Source organism: Oncorhynchus mykiss, chromosome 21, assembly GCF_057628025.1.
Source record: "Oncorhynchus mykiss isolate SJ-2025 chromosome 21, ASM5762802v1, whole genome shotgun sequence".
Lineage (NCBI taxonomy): Eukaryota > Metazoa > Chordata > Actinopteri > Salmoniformes > Salmonidae > Oncorhynchus > Oncorhynchus mykiss.
The window spans coordinates 46172501-46191272 of record NC_143042.1 but is presented as its reverse complement, the minus strand read 5'-3'; the positions used below and the strand labels follow the sequence as shown (position 1 = coordinate 46191272).

General features: G+C 47.4%; 1 protein-coding gene and 1 pseudogene across 8 annotated transcripts in view; both read left to right on the top strand.

The window, feature by feature from the left end:
• Nucleotides 1-18772, top strand: part of LOC110500696 (neurexin-2) — a 1050333-nt gene that overhangs the window by 770771 nt on the left and 260790 nt on the right. The gene's annotated exons all lie outside the window — the stretch shown is intronic.
• On the top strand, nt 6589-6682 carry LOC118943018 (U2 spliceosomal RNA; annotated as a pseudogene).

Below are 18772 nucleotides of genomic sequence, written 5' to 3'. Positions count from 1 at the left end.
AGAGCCCTTTCCCCCAAGTGGACCTTTGTGAGTGTGTTATTAGGCAGTGGGTGTTCAAGCAGCACTTGATGAGTACACCTATTGTACACCAGGGGATGTGTGCTACCTCAAGCCCTCTCAAAACAGATGGTCCTCCGGAGTACCCTCACTATCCACGCAGTCAACACTCGCTCGCCCGGGACACACAAGCATGCTGTATAGTATAATGGTGTGCAGTAGATACTCAATACACAGCCTTCAGAAAGTATACACACCCCTTGACTTTTTTGATAATGTTTTTATTTATTATTATGAACCAGCCTCTTCAGAGGACAAATATCTTTTTGTTTTCTTTCAGTTTTTCTGCTACATAGACATACATTTGACATGTATATGTACTTTAACACACAGCAATCACATGACAATAATACCAGACACCCCTTGACTTTGTCCACATTGTAGTTACTCCACAATTACTAACAAATGACAGTGAAAAGAAGGAAGCTTGTACAGAATAAATATGTTCAAAAAAATATATCCTGTTTGCAATAAGGCACTAAAGTAATACTGAGAAGAAAAAAAATGTCCTGAATACAGTGTTATGTTTGGAGAAAATCCAACACAAAATGTCACTGAGTACCACTCTTCATATTTTCAAGCATGCTGGTGGCCGCATCAGGTTATGGGTATGCTTGGGAGATTTTTAGGATAAAAATAAATGGAATAGAGCTAAGCACAGTCAAAGCCCTAGAGGAAAACTCGGTTCAGTCTGCTTTCCAACAGACACTGGGAAACAAATTCACCTTTCAGCAGGACAATAACCTAAAACACAAGGCCAAATATACACTGGAGTTGCTCACCAAGATAACATTGAAGGTTCCTGAGTGGCCTAGTTACAGTTTTGACTTAAATCGTCTTGAAAATCTATGGCAAGACTTGAAAATGACTGTCTAGCAATGATCAACAACCAACTAGACAGAGCTTGAAGAATTGTTAGAAGAATATTGGGCAAATATTGTACGATCCAGGATGGCAAAGCTCTTAGAGACTTACCCAGAAAGACTGACAGCTGTAATCAAGGTGATTCTAACATGTATTGACTCAGGGGGTTGAATATGTATCTGATCAAGATATATGAGTGTTTTATTTTCCATTAATTAAAATGAAATAAAACGTCTTCTTCCACTTCGACAGAGTATTTTGTGTAGATCGTTGACAAAAAAATAGAAATACAATTAAATCTATTTTAATCCCACTTTGTAACACAACAAGATGTGGACAAAGTCACGGGTGTGAATACTTACTGACGGCGCTGTCGTGTCTGTACTTGTGCCTCCATGCCGTGTGTGTGTGCGTGAGTGAGTGTATGTGTGTGTATCTCATAGTGATTGTGTTTTCCAGAGCTGTCAGCTTTAGGCCTCAGGCTGCTGTGTTTGAGTTGGTCCGTGTTCACTGTGCTTCTAGCTGTGGTTCGCTGCTGCAGTACGGAAGGCTATTTTGTAGGTAAGGTCAGGTACCCAGCAGGACCACCGACAGGCGCTGCATGAGCGTAGATAGCAGCACCCACTCGTAGCACACGCTCCAGCAGGTATATCTCACTGGTCACCCCCAAAGCCAATTCCTCCTTTGGTCGTCTTTCCTTCCAGTTCTCTGCTGCCAATGACTGGAACGAATTGCAAAAATCTCTGAAGCTGGAGACTCACATCTCCCTCACTAGCTTTAAGCACCAGCTGTCAGAGCAGCTTACAGATCACTGCACCTGTACATAGCCCATCTGTAAACAGCCCATCTATCTACAGTACCTACCTCATCCCCATACTGGTATTTATTTATTTATTTTGCTCCTTTGCACCCCAGTATCTCTACCTGCACATGAATCTTCTGCCGATCTACCACTCCAGTGTTTAATTGCTATATTGTAATTACTTCACCACCATGGCCTATTTATTTCCTTAACTTACCTCATTTGCACTCACTGTATATAGACTTTTTGTTTTCTTTTGTTGTATTGTGTTATTGACTGTATGTTTGTTTATTCTATGTGTAACTCTGTGTTGTTGTATTGTGTCGAACTGCTACGCTTTATCTTGGCCAGATCGCAGTTGCAAATGAGAACTTGTTCTCAACTTTCCTACCTGGTTAAATACATGTGAAATAAATAAAATAAATAAAAATAGATGCAACCTGGAATGACAGTAACATCAACATCATCTTCCTAACGGGAATATCTGCTGATTGGTTCCACGAGCCTCGTTATGAGACCATATGAACGTCTGCGGTGGCTGACATTCATCAGCAACCCAAGCAGCTCTTTCTACCCCGTAGCCATCTACCTAGCCAGCTCCTCTGTTTGAATTGATTTCCCCTGTCTTTCTTTCTTTCACATTAGGCCTGACAGGAAATAAGGTGTCATACATCCCCACTGGGACCAGAGATTTCTGCTGCCAGGTGTCCCCATTCATAGCTTTTCTATTAAAACCAGGGAGTGAGTGAAAGAGGCAGAGGCAGAGAGAAAGCACTTTGCCCAGCGGAGGTGCTGTGTAGAGGTGCTAAGGATCCTCTCAGAGAAAGTTTTGATCAATGCTCTGCCCAACCAGCCCCACCGCCGCCACCGCCGTTCACTGGCTGCTCATCATGTCACGCTGCGGCACCACAGAATGGAAATAACTTTCAGATTGTTATTCTTTGCACCTGGTACATCAGTCTTTGGGTGATTTGGTGGTTCCCCAACTGGTACATCAGTCTTTGGGTGTTTTGGTGGTTCCCCAACTGGTACATCAGTCTTTGGGTGATTTGGTGGTTCCCCAACTGGTACATCAGTCTTTGGGTGATTTGGTGGTTCCCCAACTGGTACATCAGTCTTTGGGTGATTTGGTGGTTCCCCAACTGGTACATCAGTCTTTGGGTGATTTGGTGGTTCCCCAACTGGTACATTAGTCTTTGGGTGATTTGGTGGTTCCCCAAATGCCAGCCTCCTCGTTTTCTCGTTTCAGACGGAAGGAAGAGGTGATTTTGACACGCACTACATGCAAATGTACATATACAATGTTTTCTATGACAGTTGACCATGATGACAAATAGAATGGTCTTCTATGACAGTTGACCACGATGACAAATAGAATGGTCTTCTATGACAGTTGGCCATGATGACAAACATAATGGTCTTCTATGACAGTTGACCATGATGACAAATAGAATGGTCTTCTATGACAGTTGGCCATGATGACAAATAGAATGGTCTTCTATGACAGTTGACCATGACGACAAATAGAATGGTCTTCTATGACAGTTGACCATGACGACAAATAGAATGGTCTTCTATGACAGTTGACCATGACGACAAATAGAATGGTCTTCTATGACAGTTGACCATGATGACAAATAGAATGGTCTTCTATGACAGTTGACCATGATGACAAATAGAATGGTCTTCTATGACAGTTGACCATGATGACAAATAGAATGGTCTTCTATGACAGTTGACCATGATGACAAATAGAATGGTCTTCTATGACAGTTGACCATGATGACAAATAGAATGGTCTTCTATGACAGTTGACCATGATGACAAATAGAATGGTCTTCTATGACAGTTGACCATGACGACAAATAGAATGGTCTTTTATGTAATGGTGGATGGATTCAATGTTACATATTACACCATGTGCATTATTCATATAGTGACCATAATGGTACCACGCTTCCTCCATAAAGCACCATGGCGAAGGGATGGCTGTGTCAAAATGGCTGCCCTCCTAGAAAGTGTCTTCTCCGTAGATTCCCCAATGGCGAACTGCCCACGTAGTCACCATGCATGTATTTCTGTGGGGACTCATTTTAAGTGGTGGAGGTGGAGGACATGGTGGCCTTGTAGTGTGAGGTCCTCCTCTCATCCCGTTCCCAGCAGTCCCGGCGAGGAACTTGAAAGCAGCACCGCCAAGTGCAGGGAGGTGGCAGAGCGAGAGAAGAGCGAGCACAGCGCTGCCTCTCTATTGTAGCACGCCGGGCCGGGTGCTTCGGCATTGAAAAGCGATGGCCGGATCTTCAGAGGGCGCAGTGATGTAATGAGCATCCGGCTAGATATTAAAGCTGCCGCGGCTCGGGCCTGGCTCTGAGGATTTGTGTCTCTGCTGGACCCCTCTCCATTAATAAACAAAGTGGCTTGTATTATGTATGGCTGCTGCTTTGAAAAAGGTTCCCCCCTTTCCCCAAGGCTGTAGGGTTTAGGAGCTGGCACTTCATCAGCTACTGCTACTGTTCTTACTTCCCCATTGTCTTTCTTTCCTCTCGGTCCTTTAGATCACAGTTTGTTTCTCGTTTTTTTTAAGCTTTTCTGGTGAGAAAAAAAAAGTCAAAATCCCTGTTGTTGTTGTGTTGTTGATTCATTGTTTGGCTTAGCTGTGGTTATATTTATCAACTTCCCACAGGGGAGTAGCTTTTTAGGAATCCAGCCGACGAGTTCGCAGGCAAAACAAGCTCAGACAGACAGGAAATCGGTCCAAAATGTCACTGTTCAGGTGATGAGGCGGACTTTGAGGTGCTGTTTTTTGAACTCTGGATAATGTGATTGGTTATTCCTATGGGGATGGGCTGACACATTCCAAAGCAGAAAAAGAACGAGGGAGAGAGTGCCTGACGAAAGAAAGAGTTGTACGAAATACTAATGGCGAGATGCTGCTGCATGATGTGTCTTTTATTCTGGTGTCCAAATACGTAATCAGTGGGTTTTATCTCATCTTAACTCTATGACAAAGTACACATACAGATAGTCATTTTTAATTGGTCTTACTAGTAGTAGTGTCAGCTGTTGTACAGTAATAGTGAGTGATAGTCGATATAGACGCAGTAGTCGATATAGAGTATTTGCTGGTGAAGCTTGGTAAGAAATGATTGTTAGCTTGCTTGGTTCATTAGCCCTCCTGCTTTGCCAGGCAGCAGTGTTTCTGGGCGAGGCTTTGTTGTCTCTGCTTTGCATCTCCTAACAGGTGTCGTGTTACCTGAGTGATGCTCCTCCTCCTTCTCTGTCCTGTCCCTCTTCATCTGGGTCGTTAAAGGAAAACGCCACGCAAAAACTATCTTTTATTCTTTCTTTTTTCTCATTTGTCTACAGTCCCAAAATGTTGTGCATGTCAGCAATCAAGTTTAGAAGAGATTGGAAAACACGTCACCGTGACGACGTGACCAGGTGACACTTTGCTTGTTGAAAAGTTGCCTGGTGACATGTGAAACATTGGGGCTTGTTGTTTAACTACTCCCATACTCAGACACTATTTCTCATCATCCCACAATTCATTGGGAAATTACATCCATGTATTTTCGATGTTGTAATATTATTAAGTTACGCTAGATTTCACTGACTGTGTGCACAAGGGATGGAATGGGATGCCGATAGCGATTTCCACCTGGGTTAGTTCCTCCAGGCTATTAGGAATGTAAGTCTCGATGGCGCTGGATAGGATATTGGAATTTTGATCTTATTCTTTATGTGAATCAGGTTTCTCAGTTCAATTATATTACTGTATGTATGTGGTATAGGTACAGTATATAGTCTATATAGTGCATATGACTACTGATGTTGGTGTGCCACAACTAGCCAACATTTCCCTTCTGCAGTTGTCTGTGAAACAACCCCACAGAGAGACATGTAACCTAGAAAATGGAGCCATCTAAGAAGTAGACAGACTATATCCCCTGCTGCCTCGCCCACGCAAAGTCACACACACACACACGCAAGTCTATGAGACACACGCACACACAAACACAAACAAATTTCGTAGCCGAACAGGGGATGTGGAAAGAAAACCATCAGAAGTTGGCTCCTTCGTCTGAGACATCTGTGTCAGGGCTCTGATGACTGACAGACACTCTCTGAATCCATCACACTGAAAACCCTCCCCATTCGCTGCTGCCCCCTGCCACTAACGTGCCAGCAAGTCATCTGCTCAGAACAGCACACTGGGCTTAAATCAGAGGGAGGAAGGGACAAAGAGGAGGAGGAGAAGGGGGGGGGGCAGATTAATTGAGGCAGCGGAGGAAGGAGAGAGACATGCACAGTAGGAGGTGGGGAAGGAGGGAGGAAGAGAGGGAGGGAGGGAGAGGGATGCAGAGAGAAAGATGAAATCGGCAGTATAGTGCGTTTGAGGCCTGTCTAGCTCATCCTCTAACACGGTGTTTCCCAAACTCGGCCCCGGGGCACCCATTTTGGTTCAAATAATCAAAGGTTGGTGATGAGTTGGTTATATGAATCAGTTGTGTCGTGCTAGGGAAAGACCAAAACGTGTACCGGGTGGGGGGCTTGGGATCGAGTTTGGGAAACCCTGATCTATGACCCACTCCCTGGGATCCATAGGACCCTGCTCTGAGCGCTGAAGCCCCACTTGGACCCACTGTTCTAGGCCACAATGCCTCAGCCTCTTCCTTCAGAGTTCCACTCCACCGCGTCACCTGGGAGGAGTGCTTGGATTTTCTCCCTTTCTGAAAGGTGCTAGACTAAAGCCCTAGCTATGGAAATGGTATTCACCCATGGAGCACACCTAAATAATGCATAAATAATTGACCATGTAGCCATCTTGGAGATATCTCCATCTCAATTTGAAAATGTAGCATTAGATCGCTGCTCTGCCTTTTGGCAAAGATCGAGTGTCGTATCTTCTTATCAGTTTAATATCTGATACCTATCGGTGGACTACATATTAAACGCTCCCGAGTGGCGCAGTGGTCTAAGGGACTGCATCTCAGTGCAAGAGGTGTCACTACAGGCCCTGGTTTAATTCCAGGCTGTATCACAACAGGCCGTGATCAGGAGTCATATAGGGTGGCCCACAATTATCTCAGTCTTGTCTGCGTTAGGGTTTGGCCGGGGTAGGCCGTAATTGTAAATACGAATTTGTCCTTTACTGGCTTGTCTAGTTAAATAATGGTTCAATATTTTTTTCAAAGCATACACTGACCGCTAACACACACTGACTGTTAACACAGCCGTGGGTGTAGACCGTGTATCGACATGTGATGCTAAGGCTTTTAACACAACCAGATATACAATATACCTGTGCTCATAGGATTATAATAGAGACGTAGTGTGGCACGAGCAGGTCAACATTCACTCGTGATAGCGATAACTTGGGAGGCTATAACATAGATTGGTTCCCTGGCGTCTTCCTATACTTACGAAAGGAGACGTGTCTTTAATCTGTCTGGGACGATAACCGTTACGTCTGCTTGATCTAAGCGGGGGGAGACGGAGAAGAAAAGGCTTATCAAACGGCCTGTATGTAAAGCAAATCGCTCCGTCTTCCCTCTCCAAAGCTTACGCCCTCATCCTCCTACTCTTCCTCCTCTTTGCTACTACTGTGCTCTTATTGGGTGAAGAGAATTGACAGCCAATGGGCAAAGTCTGTTGGCGGGATAAGCGGCTCAGAGTGGCAGTAAATCAGGAAGCAGACATTTGAGGCTCACAGTATCCTCCTAGCTGGCTTCACTGATCATTAGGATGCAAATGAACAAACTTGACTTGTCAATGCTTGTTTATGCTCGAGGTCTAAATACCTATTTTCTCTCCCTTCTCTGAGTATTCTCTCTCTCCCTCGATCCCCCCCCATTGCCCAAATTGAAACGGGCATCTAACATTTTCTCTAAATACTGGGAAATTCACATTTAATGTGATTCAGTAATTTGGGCCTCTCTAAGCATTTTTCTATTAAACTTGTATGTGGTGTCTTAGAAAAGCTTGGGGCCGCCCACAGTAGCACAGCACATTGCTGTTGTATATTCATCGAGCCGTGGTGACGAGTGGCCAACACAGTGAACTCTGATGATCCTGCTGTCTAGATGTGATGATGTTATCTCCACCTTATCCAGAATTGGCTCCTAGAACAATGGGAATCAATAGTCTCTTGTTCTTTGGCGATACGATTGATGCAGTACTTCACAATTGTCTTTTAACACGCATATCTTATTGGAGCAAGATGTACTCTGGGAAAGGTAAGGAGGTCTGAGGAATAAGTAAACCCGAAGTCCTTCAGAATGGCTTTGCCCCTTTACGTTTCTAGCTCAGGTGAGATGGATTGCTAGCGACTAGCGTAACAGCTAATTACTACCCAAACAAACAGCTTCCATCTGGGCTTGATTTCTCAGGCGCTGTCAGCCGACGTCTACCCCTCTGTCTGGCTCCTTGAAACATGGCCCCGTCTGGGGGCCGATGACACTCAGCAGCCATGATTTATTGCCCGTTTTAGCCCTTATCGGTGCTTCCTGCGGCACTTTACCTCGTCTTCCTCTTGATTAACATCTCCCCCTTGTTGTGGTGCTCGGTTTTTACCACCCATTCTTCTTTTAGAGTGGGGTTGGTGAAGAGAGGAGCGTGAGAGCGAGCGAGTAAGGGAGTTGATAGTTTGGGTGACTTGTGGCCCCTCTTGGGAACCATGGTTTCCATTGGGGGGGGGGGGGGGGTCATCAGCTCCCCGTCTCAACTCCCCCCCTGGAGGAAATGCGTTCCTTATCTGTCAGTCATCCGTCTTGCTGTGTCAGTTTCTCCCCCACCTTCGCTGTAGTATCTCAGGCAGGGAAGTTCCCAGTCCGCCAGCTATCTATCATACTACACTCACAGGTGTAGAGATGATGGTGCACAGGCAACACTTAAGGGATTAAAGGGTACTACTGCAGTACTACAGTTTAGCCAGTCATGATTGGCTCGCAGTCTTATACGTGTCAAGAGTCAATCCTATCCATGTTGTTGTAAGGCCACTGTTGTGCAACTGTAGAGCTCATAATTGAATTTCCGTTGCTGAACAAAATGAGGAACTCTTGAAAACAAGTGAGTCCTCTTATGAAAAGTCTGTATAACTGTACTCATCCAATTTGGTGATACAAACCTTGCAATCAAAACTTTTGTTTCTGGCTACTGTGAGCTGATTGGCCCCTTGAAACCAGAATAATTTAGCGTGACTATACTGATCCAATCAGAGAATTGCTTCTGACTGTATTGGCATGAACATTTGTAGCCATTTTTAGCTCCGGTTATAGGTAAAATTGATTTAAAAAATGAATTGACAATAGACTGCTGAGTACTCAGACAAGCTGAAAAGCATAGATCAGACTCCAAACGCATGCTGCTCAGTGATTGGCTCCATTTTAACAATCATAAGAGACATAAGTGCCACACAACCCCGGTATTCACGTGCACTTTTCAAATGACTTCCTAAGTGCAATTTGATTTGAGTTGCGTTCCCTTCCTGCCAAACCCATTTCCCATGTTAAATGTTGAAAGATTGCATGCGTTTATCCCATTTGAAAATTATACACCTGCCCCAAATGAAAGGACTAGAGTTTATCAGAATTTCCCACCAGTCACATTAATTACATGGTGTCATTTTACTCCCAACCGTTGGTTATGCTCTGTCAAAGCTCAGCGCCAATTATAATTACACTCTGGCATGCTGGGAATTAGCACTGTCCACAAGCGGTCGTCTGGACGAACATCTGCAATGGTAATGCGGACATAGAAGTGCTTCCTCCGCTTCTAATTGAAGTTCCAGGTCACATAACTAATGTATAGCTAATGTACAGTATGTATCTTCATGTGTACATTAGCATGTTCATTAGATTTACATTTAGCTTTCCCTGATAATGTTGGCATACTATGTGCTGGGAGTCTGTGGGTTTGTGTTTGAGGGCCCCGTGATTCTATGTGTCGCAGGAGGCCAGGTAGATGGAGAAGAAGAACGGAGGGGAGCGGAGAGATGCAGGGGAGAGAAGGCACTGTGATTTCTCTCTGTCTTCGCCACCGAGAGGTGACCTCTAACTCGGCGATATGAAGTGTCACGCAACATTACCTCTCCCTTCTCCCAGACGCAGATGTTTTATTTTTTGCGCCACGCCGCGGAGGGAAAACAATTCCTTTTCCTCTTTGATTAATGTCTGATACGTGGGCTGCCGGTACACAGGCAGGGGAGGCTGTGGAGAAAATAAAAAAAGGTTTCCGTTCTTCTCTTCTCCCTCTCCCTTTCTCTCGTATGGTTCCCTGTATCAATTAGTCTTCGTGACTGGGTCTGCCCTACGACAGTCTATCAGTCCATCCGGTGACTGGGTCTGCCCTACGACTGTCCGCCCGTCTGTCTGGTGACTGGGTCTGCCCTACGACAGTCTATCAGTCCATCCGGTGACTGGGTCTGCCCTACGACTGTCCGCCCGTCTGTCTGGTGACTGGGTCTGCCCTACGACAGTCTATCAGTCCATCCGGTGACTGGGTCTGCCCTACGACTGTCCGCCCGCCTGTCTGGTGACTGGGTCTGCCCTACGACTGTCCGCCCACCTGTCCGGTGACTGGGTCTGCCCTACGACTGTCCGCCCGTCTGTTTGGTGACTGGGTCTGCCCTACGACTGTCCGCCCGTCTGTTTGGTGACTGGGTCTGCCCTACGACTGTCCGCCCGTCTGTTTGGTGACTGGGTCTGCCCTACGACTGTCCGCCCGTCTGTTTGGTGACTGGGTCTGCCCTACGACTGTCCGCTCGTCTGTTTGGTGACTGGGTCTGCCCTACGACTGTCCGCCCGTCTGTTTGGTGACTGGGTCTGCCCTACGACTGTCCGCTCGTCTGTCCGGTGACTGGGTCTGCCCTACGACTGTCCGCCCACCTGTCCGGTGACTGGGTCTGCCCTACGACTGTCCGCCCGTCTGTTTGGTGACTGGGTCTGCCCTATGACAGTCTATCAGTCCATCCGGTGACTGGGTCTGCCCTACGACTGTCCGCCCGCCTGTCCGGTGACTGGGTCTGCCCTACGACTGTCCGCCCGTCTGTTTGGTGACTGGGTCTGCCCTACGACTGTCCGCCCGTCTGTTTGGTGACTGGGTCTGCCCTACGACTGTCCGCCCGTCTGTTTGGTGACTGGGTCTGCCCTACGACTGTCCGCCCGTCTGTTTGGTGACTGGGTCTGCCCTACGACTGTCCGCCCGTCTGTTTGGTGACTGGGTCTGCCCTACGACTGTCCGCCCGTCTGTTTGGTGACTGGGTCTGCACTACGACTGTCCGCTCGTCTGTCCGGTGACTGGGTCTGCCCTACGACTGTCCGCCCACCTGTCCGGTGACTGGGTCTGCCCTACGACTGTCCGCCCGTCTGTTTGGTGACTGGGTCTGCCCTACGACTGTCCGCCCACCTGTCCGGTGACTGGGTCTGCCCTACGACTGTCCGCCCGTCTGTTTGGTGACTGGGTCTGCCCTACGACTGTCCGCCCACCTGTCCGGTGACTGGGTCTGCCCTACGACTGTCCGCCCGTCTGTTTGGTGACTGGGTCTGCCCTACGACTGTCCGCCCGTCTGTTTGGTGACTGGGTCTGCCCTACGACTGTCCGCCCACCTGTCCGGTGACTGGGTCTGCCCTACGACTGTCCGCCCGTCTGTTTGGTGACTGGGTCTGCCCTACAACTGTCCGCTCGTCTGTCCGGTGACTGGGTCTGCCCTACGACTGTCCGCCCACCTGTCCGGTGACTGGGTCTGCCCTACGACTGTCCGCCCGTCTGTTTGGTGACTGGGTCTGCCCTACGACTGTCCGCCCACCTGTCCGGTGACTGGGTCTGCCCTACGACTGTCCATCCGTCCGTCCGGTATGGTGGTTAATTACCATTGTATGAGGCCCTGACTCCCACCTGTCCCAGTCCATCTCCCACCCAGCATGGGTGGTAATTACCTGTCAACCCCACACCATCAGATAACAACACTGACATTCCATTGGATAAAGTGTCTCGCTCTTAACCTTCAACGCCGATTCATTATTTTTTTTCACAGTGAGGAAGGAATAAGAATGTCAAATGTCATTGGCGGAGCTGGCTTTTAGGGGGTTTGGCATGTCGTGTGTGATCTTAATCACACTTGGGCCCTTTGTGATGTGATGGTGGTCTGGCTGGGGTTTTATGGGGAGAAATGCCAGCGGTGACACTGTGACAGGCCGTCCCTGTGGAGGGAAGCTGCCAGAAGGATATCAACTCTGACATGTCGAAGGTACGGCGATGGGCTGACGACGACGCAGGCAGTGGTGTCATTGATTGCTCTGCCTAGCGGGCCTGTCAAGTGACCGGGGCCACGCTGTTACGTGGCCATGCTGTTAAACATTAGATACAAAGCCAACATTCTGGGGTCTGTGGGGGCCAAGTAAATGACAACCCTGTAGTACGCACAGCCCTCTGCTGGGCTGAATTTCTGCAGAGAGACAGAAGGAGGGGGAGAGATGGAGGGGCAGACAGGAGGAGGGAGACAGGAGGTTGGAGGGGGAAGACAGGAGGAGGGGAAGAAATGGAGGGGGAGAGATGGAGGGGGAAGACAGGAGGAGGGGAAGAGAAGGAGAGGGAGACAGGAGGAGGGGAGAGATGGAGAGGGGAGACAGGAGGAGGTGGAGAGATGGAGGGGGAAGACAGGAGGAGGGGAAGAAATGGAGGGGGAAGACAGGAGGAGGTGGAGAGATGGAGGGGGAGACAGCAGGAGGTGGAGAGATGGAGGGGGAAGACAGGAGGAGGGGAAGAGATGGAGGGGGAGACAGCAGGAGGTGGAGAGATGGAGGGGGGAGACAGGAGGAGGTGGAGAGATGGAGGGGGAGACAGGAGGAGGTTGAGAGATGGAGGGGGAAGACCGGAGGAGGGGAAGAGATGGAGGGGGAAGACAGGAGGAGGGGGAGAGATGGAGGGGGAGACAGCAGGAGGTGGAGAGATGGAGGGGGAGACAGGAGGAGGTGGAGAGATGGAGGGGGAAGACAGGAGGAGGGGAAGAAATGGAGGGGGAGACAGAAGGAGGTGGAGAGATGGAGGGGGAGACAGGAGGAGGTGGAGAGATGGAGGGGGAGACAGGAGGAGGTGGAGAGATGGAGGGGGAAGACAGGAGGAGGGGGAGAGATGGAGGGGGAAGACAGGAGGAGGGGAAGAAATGGAGGGGGAGACAGGAGGAGGGGAAGAAATGGAGGGGGAGACAGAAGGAGGTGGAGAGATGGAGGGGGAGACAGGAGGAGGGGAAGAAATGGAAAGGGAGACAGGAGGAGGGGGAGAGATGGAGGGGGAGACAGGAGGAGGGGTGAAATGGAGGGGGAAGACAGATGGAGGGGGAAGTCAGGAGGAGGGGAGAAATAAAAAGTCTGAAAAGTAAAAGAGTGTTGAAAAGTAACTTGAAAACTGAGCTGTCTGTACAATAGTTGTGTGTGTGTGTATGCCTACTTAAATGTTTTGGTGTGTGACGGAGATCTGTTGCCAAACCCATTACGGAACCGTGCAGCACATCTTAAATTGCCATATTTTTGTCAAGGACTGCTCTCCTAAGCTCAATTTTTTTTGGAGGAGTGGAAACAGGAAATTCATCATAAGGAAGCAATGTGAAGTAGGCGGGGGAGGGAGCTGAAAAGGGGTGAATGGCCCTAGCAACCAGAGTATCTGGCAAGGTGACTTTCAATCTCAAGAAAGTAGTGCTCGGCATTGAGAAATGATTGGCAGGGGAATATACATCCACCTTGCTCTTTCCACAGCAGAACGTTATTTGCCCAGGTATTAAATCCTTCAGCACCGTTTAATATATTGGTTACAGCTACGCAGGTTATGTTTGATTATCTTTTACTCATATTTGCACAAGGCACTCCCGTGTGAAGACACTTCCACTTAATAAGGAAGCAAAAAAGGGTTGTAGCTAGACATAATACTTGCAATGTCCCTTGCTAAGCATCACCGCAGACCAAACCCACTCTTTAGTCTGAAGAAAATGCAGTAGACACCAGAGACTGATCTGAAATAGAGGACCTCTTGGATTGGATACCTGACTAGAGACATTAATCTCTGGTTACAGGTGGAGACTGAGCAATTGTCTCTTGCGTCTTGGAAGGTCAACGGTAGCGTCTGCATTGGAGCCCGAAAGGCCAAGTGACCAGCCGCCTACTGAGATAAGAGCAGAGAGACAGGGGGGAGGAGATGTAGAGGCCAGGCAGGGGTGTCGGAAGTGGCAAACGTTAATTCTGTCCATCAGAGTTCCATGGCTTGAATGCAGCTCAAGAGAGTATGGCTTGTGGGGGGAGGGGGAGCGAGTGAGCACTTTGGTTCGAATCACTGTTATTATGCAGCGCGGCCTTGTTTGCAGGAGTGTAATCAGACAACACAGACATCAGCTAATATGTGATTTTTTTCATTAGCCACCAATGCAGCAACCTTTGAGGCTATTGATGGTTGTTTAGCGGGATGGCTTTTGTTGAATGGAAGGACTAAGGGACAGAGACCATATCCAGGGCGAGCTATCAGTCCAGTGGTTATTAACCAACGGAGGGGCTGACGAACAATGTTCTCTCTCTGAAAGCCGCTGTTTAAAAACCTTCCCTCATGGGCAATTGCAGGACTAGGAAAGGACAGATGGTGGTAAATGCTACTATTGTGTCTGTAATGTGGCATTGTATGCTGAGGCTGACTTTATTACATGATCTGAATAGCCATTCAGCAGATGTTGTTAGCCAGAGAGACTTGCCTCACAGTCGGTGCAGTCAGGAACATTTCTTGAGGCAATTGTGACAATCAACCCGGGAACTTTGCCACCATCTAACCAACCAACACTCTCTATGCTCTGGACTCTGCTGAACACTGGCCAGCAGACAGTTGCTAGGCCTCCTGCTTGTGATTCGTTGGACTGAGCATGCGGATGCAGTAGAGCTGAAGCGTCAGCTGTTTATCAGTATCTCGGTCCCAGCTTTGAAGCGTTTGCATAGACTTTGCCTTCCAGATGATATAGGGGTGAACAGGCCATGGCTCGGGCCTATCATGTGACCCAGAATATTACCCAATAGAGCAGGACCCAGACCCGGGGCAGAGGAGCCAACAAGCCCAGTAAATACACTCCATTTTCTTCCTCATAACCCCCAATATTATTACCTGGGCCTGCCTAACTGACTGACGCTTCTCTCAGTGTATATGAGAGGCAGAGTGAGATAGAGAGACCATTGGGCTGCCAAAGTATACCAGTGGTGGTCAGGGTGGAAAGTTAACACCAGCCACATGTAACCAGGGCTCCCGGGAAGGTGGAATGGCCGGTGGGGCAGCGCTGCTACCCGCCGAGTTGCTGAGGGGTGGTGGGGTTACCACCGTGGCAAGCTGCCCCCCAGACGACCCGCGGAATTGCTCCAGCAGTATGTCCAACGCCCGGTAATGGCGCTCAGCCAGTGTTTGGACCCCCTCCATTAGCCCACGAAGCAGTTCCTCGTGCCTACCAATGGGTCTGCTGGGTCAGTCATGGCCAGGTCGTACTATCAGGTATGAAGGTAAGACCCAGATGCAGGCCACGTCAAATAAACAATAGTTTAATATTCCAACAGGGGCAGGCAGTAGACAGGTCAAGGCAGGCAGGGGTCAGTAAACCAGAGGTGTGGCAACGGTACTGGACGGCAGGTAGGCTCAGAGTAAGGCAGAGGTCGGTAATCCAGATGGGGGCAAAGGTACAAGTCGGCAGGCAGGCTCAGGGGCAGGGGCAGGAAGAGTGGTCAGGTGGGCTCGGAGTCAGAACAGGCAAGAGTCAAAACCAGAAGTGCGAGGAAAAAGAGACTGGAAAAAGCAGGAGCTGAAACACAAACCGCTGGTTGACTTGAACAAACAAGACAATCTGGCAACAGACAAACAGAGAACACAGGTATAAATACACGGGGGATAATGAGGAGGATGGGCTACACCTGGAGGGGAGTGGAGACAATCACAAAGACAGGAAGACAGGTGAAACAGATCAGGGTGTGACAAAAGAGTCAGCTGAACATTTTTGTCTCACCTATAATGACTCAAATATTTGAGTGTACATTGTGCTTGACTGTGTGCTCCTGAATTTCAACTTAGGTGCACATGTACTCCTTGTAAGAAATATCAGCGTAGAACTATAATCCTAAATAAGCTGTACAGCATTTTGTGGCAGGGCGCTTTGTTGATTCTCGATGTTCAGTTGTACACCTGTTTATTTGTATTTGAAATACATTTATAAAGCAACTCTGAAATGTAGCAAAATACCAAATAAATTCTTACTAATAAAACATTTCCTGTTTTAGAAACATTACAAAGCATACTCATCCGTTTAGTGATTTTTTGTGTGTAATTATGGCAAATGAAATGTTGCTCTGGTAAAAAATCTGAGTGGCTGGTAGTTATTTTCATTTACCTGCCACAGTGGCTGGTGGACCAAAAAGTGAATTCCCCACCCGTATACTGGTATCATGATAGATAGTGAGTGGGTGGAGTGTTTTGGTGAAGGACAAAGAAAGCAAACCGAGTAGTCACATCAGCCACTGCAGTTCAATGAACTCAATTCTGTCAATAGCTCACCTGGGTTCCGAACGGAAGCTAATCACTGAGCGATGTTGTGTCCTCAAAGAAAGGGCAAGACGTTTGTTCTCCTGAAGCCAAATCTGACACAGCTTGTTGCTCAGGAAATATTGATGCTTGGTAGGGGGCGTCTCCCAGGCGGCATCCAGTTGGAGTCACATTGGCAGGTTGATCACTTCCTATTAAAACGACAAGGGCTTTCATCACACAGCCCAGCAGGTGGTTACTATGGCGACAGGGTTGCCAACCAAAGACACCTTTGAAGGACCCCCGTTTGCCAGGCTGTCCAGGAAATAGCTTTCTGACCAGATGTCTGAAGCTAGGTGCAAAATATTGTAGTTATTAGCATAAAACAGAAGAAAACCGACTGAAACAAGGAGGGACTACTTGAACATGTTCAGTAGGATATGATCATTTTTGCCTATGTTGGTGAAATACACTATATATGCAAAAGTATGTGGACACCCCTTCAAATGAATGGAAGAACTTCACTGGCCTGCACAGAGCCCTGGCCTTAACCCCTTCAAACACCTTAGGGATGAATTGGAATGCCGTCGACGAGCCAGGCCTAATCGCCCAACATCAGGGCCCGACCTCACTAATGCTATGGTGGCTGAATGGAAGCAAGTACCAGCGGCAATGCTCCAACATCTAGTGGAAAGCCTTCCCAGAAGAGTGGAGGCTGTTAAAACAGCAAAGGATGGGATGTTCGGTGAGCAGGTGTCCACATACTTTTGGTCATGTCGTGTATGTTGCTATGGTGTGAAGAAATGAATACTTCCTGAAACTATACTTAGGTTGGATAGTCCTGTATTGTCATCTGTTTCTATAGATTTTCTGCAGACACATAAGACGTGGACAGAGGAAGTGGAACTGAATGACGTGGTGTCTTATCAAGACTGCAGAGGGGAAGAAAGGAGGAGAGAGAGGGGACAGAGAATAAGAGGAAGAAAACATATAGAAACAATGAAAAGGAAGAGGATGGAGAGAAGGGGGAAGTAGTGAAGCCTACATGAAGAATAAGGGGAGAACAGTAGGAAAGAGGGAAGCAGCATGTTCGGCACCTACCTAGGGCTATCTGTATCAGGGGTAAGGCCCTAACTCCGCCAATTAAAACTTTCTCAGACTTGCAGTGCCAGCCTGCTTCTGTTATGCAAAAAAACTCTCTCTCTTTCTTTCTCTCTCCCTCTTTCTTTCTTTCTTTCTTTCTTTCTTTCTTTCTTTCTTTCTTTCTTTCTTTCTTTCTTTCTTTCACTCCCTCGCAAGCTCTCTTTTCTCTTCTGTGTGGATGAGTCCTCTGTTCTTTTGATGTTCAATGGGAGAAAACCCATGCACAGAATATCACTCAGCGAGAGAGAAAAAGAGGGGGATTAGAGAGCAAGACAGAAATAAAGAGAGAGAAATAGAGAGAGAAACAGAGAGAGAAACAGAGAGAGAAATAGAGAGAGTAGCAGAGAGAGAAACAGAGAGAGAAATATAGAGAGAAATAGAGAAAAAAACAGAGAGAAACAGAGAGAGAAATATGGAGAGAAATAGGGAAAAAAACAGAGAGAAACAGAGAGAGAAATATAGAGAGAAACAGAGAGAGAAATATAGAGAGAAATAGAGAAAAAAACAGAGAAAGAAATATAGAGAGAAATAGAGAAACAGAGAGAGAAACAGAGAGAGAGAGACAGATAGACACAGAGAGAAACAGAAAGAGAAAGAGAGAAACAGAGAGAGAGAAACAAAGAGAGAGACACAGAGAGCGAGAGACAGAGAGAAACAGAAAGAGAAAGAGAGAGAAACAGAGAGAGAGAAACAAAGAGAGGGAGCCAGAGATAAACAGAGAAAGAGAACAGAGAGAAACAGAAAGAGAAACAGAGAGAGATACAGAGAGAGAGAGAGAGAGAGAGATAAACAGAGAGAGAGAGAAACAGAGAGAGAAACAGAGAGAGAGATATAGAGAGAAACAGAAAGAAACAGAAAGAGAAACAGAGAGAGAAACAGAGAGCGAGACAGAGAGAAACAGAGAGAAATATAGAGAGAAACAGAGAGAAACAGAAAGAGAAACAGAGAGAGAAACAAAGAGCGAGACAGAGAGAAACAGAGAGAAATATAGAGAGAAACAGAGAGAGAGAAACAGAAAGAGAAACAGAGAGATAAACAAAGGGCGAGACAGAGAGAAACAGAGAGAAATATAGAGAGAAACAGAGAGCGAGACAGAGAGAAACAGAGAGAAATATAGAGAGAAACAGAGAGAGAAACAGTGAGAGACAGAGAGAGAAACAGAGACAGAGAGAGAGAGACAGAGAGAGACAGAGAGAGAGACAGAGAGACAGAGAGAAACAGAGAGAGAAACAGAGAGAGAAACAGAGAGAGAGGGGCAGAGAGAGAGAAACAGAGAGAGAGACAGAGAGAGAGACACAGAGAGAGACAGAGAGAGAGAAACAGGGAGAGAGAGAGACAGAGAGAGGAACAGAGAGAGAGAGCGAGAGATACAGATATTTT